The 8,549-nt window shown below is 38.6% G+C and overlaps 1 pseudogene; it reads right to left on the bottom strand.

Annotated features, from left to right (window-relative positions):
- Positions 1–6,374: 6,374 nt before the first annotated feature.
- LOC129677646 (60S acidic ribosomal protein P1-like) lies at positions 6,375–6,688 on the bottom strand (annotated as a pseudogene).
- Positions 6,689–8,549: the final 1,861 nt, after the last annotated feature.

Below are 8,549 nucleotides of genomic sequence, written 5' to 3' on the forward strand. Positions count from 1 at the left end.
GTCTTCTTGAACTAGCTAGGACTTCAAGTACTACGTTGAAGACATATGGAGACAGTGGGCAGCCTTGCCTTGTCCCTGATTTCAGTGGGATTGATTTATGTTTCTCTCTATTGAATTTGATGTTGGCTATAGGCTTGCTCTATATTGTCTTTACTATGTTTAGGTATGTGCCTTGTATCCCTGATCTCTCCAAGACTCTAAACATGAATGGATGTTGGATTTTGTCAAATGCTTTTTTAGAATCTAAGGAGATGATCATGTGTTTTATCTCCTTCAGTTTGTTTATGTGGTGGATTACATTGATGGATTTCTGTATATTGATTCACCCTTGTATGCCTCCGATGATATGATAACTTTTATGTCTTCTTGGATTCAGGTTTCCAAGTATTTAATTGTTTTTTTTTTTTTTTTTTGAGAGATAGGTCTGAATTTTTCTTTTTTTGTTGGGTCTTTGTGTAGTGTAGGTATCAAGGTGACTGTGGCTTCATAGAATGAGTTTTGTAATGTTCCTTCTGTTTGTATTTTGTGGAATAGTTTTAAGAGAATTTTAGTTAGTTCTTCTTTGAATGTCTGGTAGAATTCTGCACTGAAACCATCTGGCTCTGGGCTTTTAATGGAAGGGAGACTTTTGATGACTGCTTCTATTTCCTTGGGGATATAGGACTATTCAGTCTTTCTACCTGATCTTGATTTAATTTTGGTAAGTGGAATCTATCAAGAAAATCGTCCATTTAATTTAGATTTTCAAATTTTTTAGAGTATAGGCTTTTGTAGTAAGACATAATGATTGTTTGGATTTCCTAAGTGTCTGTAGTTATGTCCCCTTTTCATTTCTGAGTTTGCTGATTTGGATGGTGTCTCTCTGCCTTTTAGTTAGTTTGGCTAAAGGTTTGTCTATCTTGTTGATTTTCTCAAAGAACAAACTCTTGGTTTCATTGATTCTTTGAAAATTTTATTTTTTTCTAAGTTATTGATTCCTGCCCTGAGTTTGAATATTTGTAGCTGTCTGCTCCTCTTGTATGTGTCTGCTCCTAGGTCTTTCAGGTGAGTTATAAATTTGCTTGTATGCACTGTTTTAAATTTCTTCTTGAAGGCACTTAGTGCTATGAACTTTCCTTTTATCACTCCTTTCATTGTGTCCCATAAATTTGGGTAATTTGTGTCTTCATTTTCATTGAATTCTAGGAAGTCTTTAATTTCTTTATTTCTTCCCTAACCCAGCTGTCATTTAGTAGTGAGTTGTTCAGTTTCCATGTGTGTGTAGGCTTTTTGCTATTTCTGTTGTCGTGGAGGCCCAGCTTTAGACCATGATGGTTAGACAGAATAAAAAGAATTATTTCAATCTTCTTGTATCTGCTGATGCTTGCTTTGTGACCAACTATGTGCTCTTTTTGGAGAAGGTTCCATGAGGTGCTTAAAAGAAGGTATTCTCTTTTTAATTTGGGTAAAAAGTTCTATAGACATCTATTAGGTCCATTTGATTTAGGGCCTCTGTAAGTGCCCTTATTTTCCTGTTTAGCTTCTGTCTGGATGATCTGTTCCTTGGTGACAGTGGACTGTTGAAGACTCCCACTATTAAGGTGTTGGGATCAATGTATGATTTAAGCTTTAATACTATTTCATTTAAAAATGCAGGTGGTCTTGTATTTGGGGCATAGATGTTCAAAGTTGTGATGTTTTCCTGGTGGAATTTTTCTTTGATGAGAATGAAGTGCCCATCCTCATCTGTTTTGAGTAATTTTGGTTGAAAGCCTGTTTTATTAGATATTAGGTAGCTACCCGAGCTTGTTTGCTAGGTCCATTTGCCTGAAAAACTTTTTTTCCATCCCTTTACTATTGTTGCAGAGGTGTGTTTCTTGGATGCACCAGAATGTTGGATCCTGTTTCTGCAACCATTCTGTTAGTCTGTGTGTGTTTTTATTGGAGAGTTGAGTGCATTGATATTCTTAGATAATACTGAACAATGAATGTTAGTTCCTTTTATTGTGCTGTTGGTGGTCTTACTGTTTTTCATTGTTTGTTTTCTTTTATTTTTTTTTTCGGAATTTATTTGTATCCTATGTTTTCTTGGGTGTACTTGTTTTTGTTGGATTGGAATTTTCCATCTAGTATCTTCTGTAGGGTGTTTTGCTATGTAGAAATTGCTTAAGTTTAGTTTTGTCATGGAATATTTTGTTTTCTCCATCTAAGTTGATTGAAAACTTTGCTAGGTATAGTAATCTGGGTTGGCATCTTAGTTCCTTAAAGTCTGCATGACATCTGCTCAGGCCCTTCTGGCTATGATTGTTTCTGTTGAGAAATCTGGTGTGAAGCTGATAGGTCTGCTTTTACCTGGCCTTTTTCCCTTGCTGCTTTTAATATCTTTTCTTGTTCTATAGATTTAGTGTTTTGACTGTTATGTGAGGTGAGGAGTTTCTTTTTTGGTCTAGTCTATTTAGTGTTCTCTAGGCCTCTTGTATGTTTATGGACATCTCTTTCTTTAGGTTGAGAACATTTTCTTCTATGATTTTCTTGAAAATATTTTCTGGACCTTGGAGCCTGGAATCTTCTTTTTCATCAATTCCTATTATTCTTAGATTTTGCTTTTTCATGACATCCTTGATTTCTTGGATGTTCTGTGTCTGGAACTTTTCCAATTTTACTTTTTCTTTGAGAGATGTATCATTTTCTGCAAGTGTATCTTCAGCACCTGAGATTCACTCTTCCATCTCTTGTATTCTATTCTAATGTGATGCTTACATTCATGGTTTCTGATCTTTTCTCTAAGATTTCCAGCTCCAGGGTTTTCTCTGTTTGTGTTTTCTTTATTGATTCTAATTCTGTTTTCATGCCTTTCACTATTTTCTTCATCTGTTTGAATGTGGATTCTTATCTCTCTATGATGGTCTCTATTTTTGTTTTTGTTGGTTTCCTCTCTATATGCCATTAATTGTGCCTCTACTTCTGCCTCTATTTGTTTGTCTATATTTGCCTGTGTTTCTTTGAGAATTTTGTTCATTTTCTCTTTATTTGCTTCCTTTTCTGTGGCTATTTCTTTGAAAGATTTATTTGTTTCCTTTTTTGTGCCTCTAATAATTGGATAAGCATAGCTTTAAAATAAATTTCCTGTGCTTCCGATGATTGCAATATCCATTGATTTTTAGGGTTGCTGGTGATGCCATCATGTCCTGATTTTTGTTGGATGTGTTCTTATGCCTTTTGCTTATCTGTAACCTTCACTATTTTTTCCTGGATTCTGCACTTCAAAATGGTACCGTCTTTCTCTGTTGGTCTGGAGAATTCTTCTGGAAGATGAGAGAGGTTCGGTGCTTTGAGAGTATGTGTGGATGATTTAGCTATACCTAAGGGAGGAAGATTTGCAGGCGCAGAAGGACAAATGTGAGAGAGTGTGTGAGTGTGAGTTTGGTGTGAGCAGAAGTATGCCTTGAAGGACAGGCTGTTAGAGGATGTAACTGTACTGAAGTGTGGGTCAGGTGTGCTGTGTAGGCACCAAAGGGATGCAGGCTATTGAGTCTTCACAGGCACAATTTGCTTGTGCAGATTTCCTGAATACCTCAGTGGCCTAAAATCCACTGGTATTCAGCTCTGTCTGAACTGCAGGAGTTATTTTACTGAACTCCACTGGTAGACCTGCAGAACATGGGATTCAATGTTGAGAACACTGTCCCTCTGTTTCCCACAGTAGGTGCACGGGTGGGAGGGATCTGATGTCTGGCTTCTAGCTTAGAAGGACCTAGATCTGGGGTTCTCTAGGCACTTGAAGGTGCACTCATTCTTTAGCTGGTCAAATCGGAAAGCACAGGGGTTTCCCCTGTTCTCTGCTCTCAGATTTGCACCTGCTGAGTCAAATGCGGGTGAAGGAGCTCCATCAGCTCAGTGGTGCTGCAGCTGCTGAACTTGGGAGTCTAGCTGCAGCAGTGAAACTGGGAGGCTGGTCTAGGTGCCTGCTGGGAAGTCCTGGGGAGTCACAACAGTGGTCCACAGACCTTGGTGGCCTTGTGTACCTGGGTGGTTTGGCACGTCTGGCGACTTTGGTGGCTATACAGCCTGCTGTCCTCCACTGAGGGATTGACTGGCCTGTAGAGTCACTTGGCTGGGAGTTTCTGTGGAGTCCATACAGGTGCTTGCAGACCCAGGACCTGGAAAGATAGTACTGCGGATCTGGGACTCTGAAGGCTGGTACAGCTGGCAGCTCCAGCTGAGGATCAAGGAACCCTGCCTCTGCTGTCTCAGTCCCCAGGCAGTGAGTTCTGTGCTAAGTGTCTCTGGCACTATGGCCCGATTCTATCCAGGAGGAGGGAGACCCAAAAAGGGGAAGTGCAAGTGGTTCGAATGTTTGCTACTCTCTGTCCCCAGAGAAGTTCAATGGTGACCTGAATCTAAATGGTCTCAGCTTATGTGAAGTCCCCTCTTTTTCAGGAAACCTCAATGTCTATATTCTGGCTTCAGTTGCCTCTCCATTCACCAATTTCTGAGTTTCAGATCATCTGCCTTTCCGATATGGTGCGCACTGGTTGCCACCATCTTGGATCCTGCCCAGATTTATTTTAAAAACATTAAAAAGCATGAAACATTGAGGTCAGATAAAACAGAGGAGGAAAATACAGAAGAACATATAGGCAAACATTTTTTTAAAATATAAAGTAAATGAATATATAGTAATTTCTGTACTGAAATAGAAAAACTAAAGCATATGCTTATAGAAGGAGAAGTAAATTCTAGCAAGGAAAAACAAAGGTAATAATTGAAAGTTTGGGGAAATAGTATTGTGGTTTTAAGGTTAATTATACCCCACAGACTCATGGGTTTGCTCCTCAGAGAGTACACAGATTTAGAAGACTGTGGAACCTTGAAGATGTGGTGCTCTAGGAACAAGTGAATTAGACCACTAGGGGTGGGCTGTGACATTTTATAGCCCAACCTACTTCTTGTATTCATTTTCCTTCTTGACTGTATAAATAATATAACTAGCTATGATACACTTCCACAGTCATACTTTTATTTTCATAGTGGATGGTAGCTCTTCAAACTATGTTTCCATACACACCCTTCCTTGCATAAGTTGCTTTTGGTCAAGAATTCGATCCCAGAAATAAAAATTAATATAATTAATAAGTTTTCTGATCCTTTTTTATATTTTTTATTAAATTTATTTATTAACCTTTTCTTTTTTAATTTTATGTTTCACAATTTATTCATTATATATCTAGATTGAAGCCTGCTCCCTCAACTCCTCCCAGTCCCACTCTCCCTCTTCAGATCATCCCCTTTCCCTAGTTCACTGAAAGGGGAAGTTCTCCTCCTCTACCATTTGCCCATAGCTTATCAAGTCTCATCAGGACTGCCTGGATCCTCTTCCTCTGAGGCCTGGTAATACCACATCACCAGGGACAGGTGATTAAAAAGCAGGCAATCAAGTTCTTGACAGAAGCATCCTCTGCTCCCTTTACTCAGCACATACATGTAGACTGAGCTACATCTGAGCAGAGGTTCTAGGTCCTTTCTGTTCATGGTCAGTCTCTGCAGGACCCCTGTGCTAAGATTATTTAGCTCTGTTGGTCCCTGTGGAGAGGCTCCTGTCCTCTCCATGTCTTTCTATCCCCTTCCCACTTCTTCCATAAGACTCACTGCACTCTGCCCAAAATTTGGCTGTGAGTCTCAGCATTTGTTTCCATCCCTTATTGGGTGGAGCCTTTCAGAAACCCTATATAGTAGGCTCCCATCCTGTTTCCCCTCTTCCACTGCTCCTGGTCTCTATATTGTTTGCCATTCTGAATGAGATTTAAACATCTTTCCTCGGGTCCTCCTTAGTGTTTAGCTTCTCTAAATCTGTAGATTTTAGTATGCCTATCTTATATTAAATGGCTAAAATCCTCCTATAAGTGTGTGTATACTATATGTGTCTTTCTGTTTCTGGGTTACCTCAATCAGGATGATCTTTTCTAGTTCCATCCATTTGCCTGAGAATTTCATGATTTCTTTGTTTTTAATAGCTCAGTAGTATTCCATTGTGTAAATGTGCCCCAACTTCTGCAACCATTCCTCTGTTGAGGGGCATCTAGATTGTTTAGAGATTCTTGCTATTACAAATAAAGAAGCTATGAATATAGTTGAGTTTTTGGTGAATGGTGGGACATCTTTTGGGCATATACCTAGGAGTGGTATAGCTGGATCTTGAGGTATTGCTCTTCCCAATTTTTGAGAAAACCAGATTGATTTCCAAAGTGGTTGTACAAAGTTACATTCCCACCAGCAATGGAAGAAGGTTCCCCTTTCTCCACATCCTTTCCAGCATGTATTGTCGCTTGAGTTTTTTTTTTTTTTTTAATTTGTTTTACAGGTTCAGCCTTTTATTGAACATATTAAAAAGAGCTTTAGTGAAAAAGACCAAAGCCCATGTCAGACCCCTTGGATTCTTCCTTCTTTGCTTCCACTATCTTTTCCTGAGCTGGGGCAACATTGGTGGCTGGAGCAGGATCTCCTGCTGGCGCAGCTCCCCTATATTGCAGATGAGGCTCCCAATGTTGACATTGGCCAGGGCATTTGTAAACAAGCCAGGCCACAATGGTTCAACTTTGACACTGGCTATTTTAATGAGAGCATTGATCTTATCCTCTGTGACCTTCACCTCCTCATTGTGAAGGATGAAGGCAGAGTAAATGCAGGCAAGCTCGGAGAATGAGGCCATGTTATAAATTACCAGCATGGTGTTAGTTGCCAAATGAAGTGATGGCTTCACCCCAACACAGCATTAGCCCCCTCAGAAGAATGGAGCACCCTGGCAGCAGCTGAGGAAAAGCATCACTTGAGTTTTTTTATCTTAGCCATTCTGATCTGTTTTAGAAGGAATCTCAGAGTTGTTTTGAGTTGCATTTCCCTTATGATGAAGGCTATTGAGCATTTCTTTAAGCGTTTCTCTGCCATTCAATATTCCTCTATTGATATTTCTGTTTAAGCTCTGTACCCCATGTTTTAATTGGACTACTTGATTTGTTGCTTTTTAACTTCTTGAGTTTTTTTATATGTTCTGGATATTAGATCTCCATCAGATGTAAGGTTGGTGAAAAACTTTTCCCAATCTGTAGGCTGTCATTATGCTCTGCTGACAGTGTCCTTTGCTTTACATGATCTTTTCAGTTTCTCATGGTGCCAATTGTAGATCTTAGAGCCTGAGCTCTTAGTGTTCTGTTCAGGAAGTTGTCTCCTCTGCTAATGAATTCTAAACTCTTCCTCAGTTTTTCTTCCAACAGATTTAGTGTGTCTGGTTTTATGTGGAGGTCTTTGATCCACTTGGAATTTAGTTTTGTGCAAAGTGACAGATAGGGGTCTATTTTCTTTTTCTACATGTAGACATCCAGTTGGACTAGCACCATTTGTTGAAGATGTGATCTATTTTCCATTCTATGGTTTTCAAATCTTTCTCAAAAATCAGGTATCCATATGTGTGTGGGTTTATTTTTGGGTTTTGAATTCGACTCCCGTGATCCACCAGGCCTGTTACTATGCCAGTACCATGTAGTTTTTATTACTGTTGCTCTATAATACAGATTGAGACCAGGGATGGAGATACAAGAAGATCTTTTATTGTATTGGATTGCTTTAGCTATTCTGTGTTTTTGTTATTCCAAATGAAGTTGGGAAATGTTCTTTCAAAATCTGTAAAGAATTGTGATAGTAATTTGATGGGAATTGCAATAAATCTGTATATTGCTTTTGGTAAAATGGCCATTTTTTTACTATGTTAATTCTGTCAAGCTATGAGTATTGGAGATCTTTCCATCATCTGATATCTTCTTCAATTTCTTTCTTCAGAGATTTGAAAGTTTTTCATACAAGTCTTTCAGTTGCTTGATTTGAGTCACAGCAAGATACTTTAGGGTTTTTGTTTTGTTTTGTTTTGTTTTTGTTTTGTGGCTATTGTGAAGGGTATTGTTTCCCTATTTTCTTTCTTAGCCGTTTTGTCTTTTGTATACAGGAGGGCTACTGATTTTTTTTTTTTTTTAGTTAATTTTGTATCCAAACACTTTGCAGAAGGTGCCTATCAACTATAGCAGTTTCCTGGTCGAATTTTTGGAGTCCATCGTATATACTATCATATCATCTGCAAATAGTACTACTTTGACTTTTTCTTTTATGATTTGAATCCCTTGATACCTTTATTTGTCTTATTGCTCTAGCGTGGATTTCAAGTACTATGTTGAAGAGATACAGAGAGAGTAGGCAGCCTTGCCTTTTGCCTGATTTCACTGGGATTGATTTAATTTTCTCTCCATTTAGGCTTGCTGTGTATTGCTTTTACTATGTTTTGGTAAGTATCTTGTATCCCTGATCTCTCCAGGACTTTAAACATGAATGAGTGTTGGATTTTATCAAATGCCTTTTCAGCATGATCATGAGGTTATTTTTTCAGGTTTTGGTGGTGATTTATATGAATGCATTTATGTATATTTAACCACATATGCATACCTGGGATGAAGCCTACTTGGTCATGGTGGATGATATCCTTTATGTGTTCTGGGATTCTATTTGTGAGTATTTTTGCATCAATG

The sequence above is a fragment of the Psammomys obesus genome, unplaced genomic scaffold (genome assembly GCF_907164565.1).
Source record: "Psammomys obesus unplaced genomic scaffold, mPsaObe1.curated_primary_1811, whole genome shotgun sequence".
NCBI classification, from domain to species: domain Eukaryota; kingdom Metazoa; phylum Chordata; class Mammalia; order Rodentia; family Muridae; genus Psammomys; species Psammomys obesus.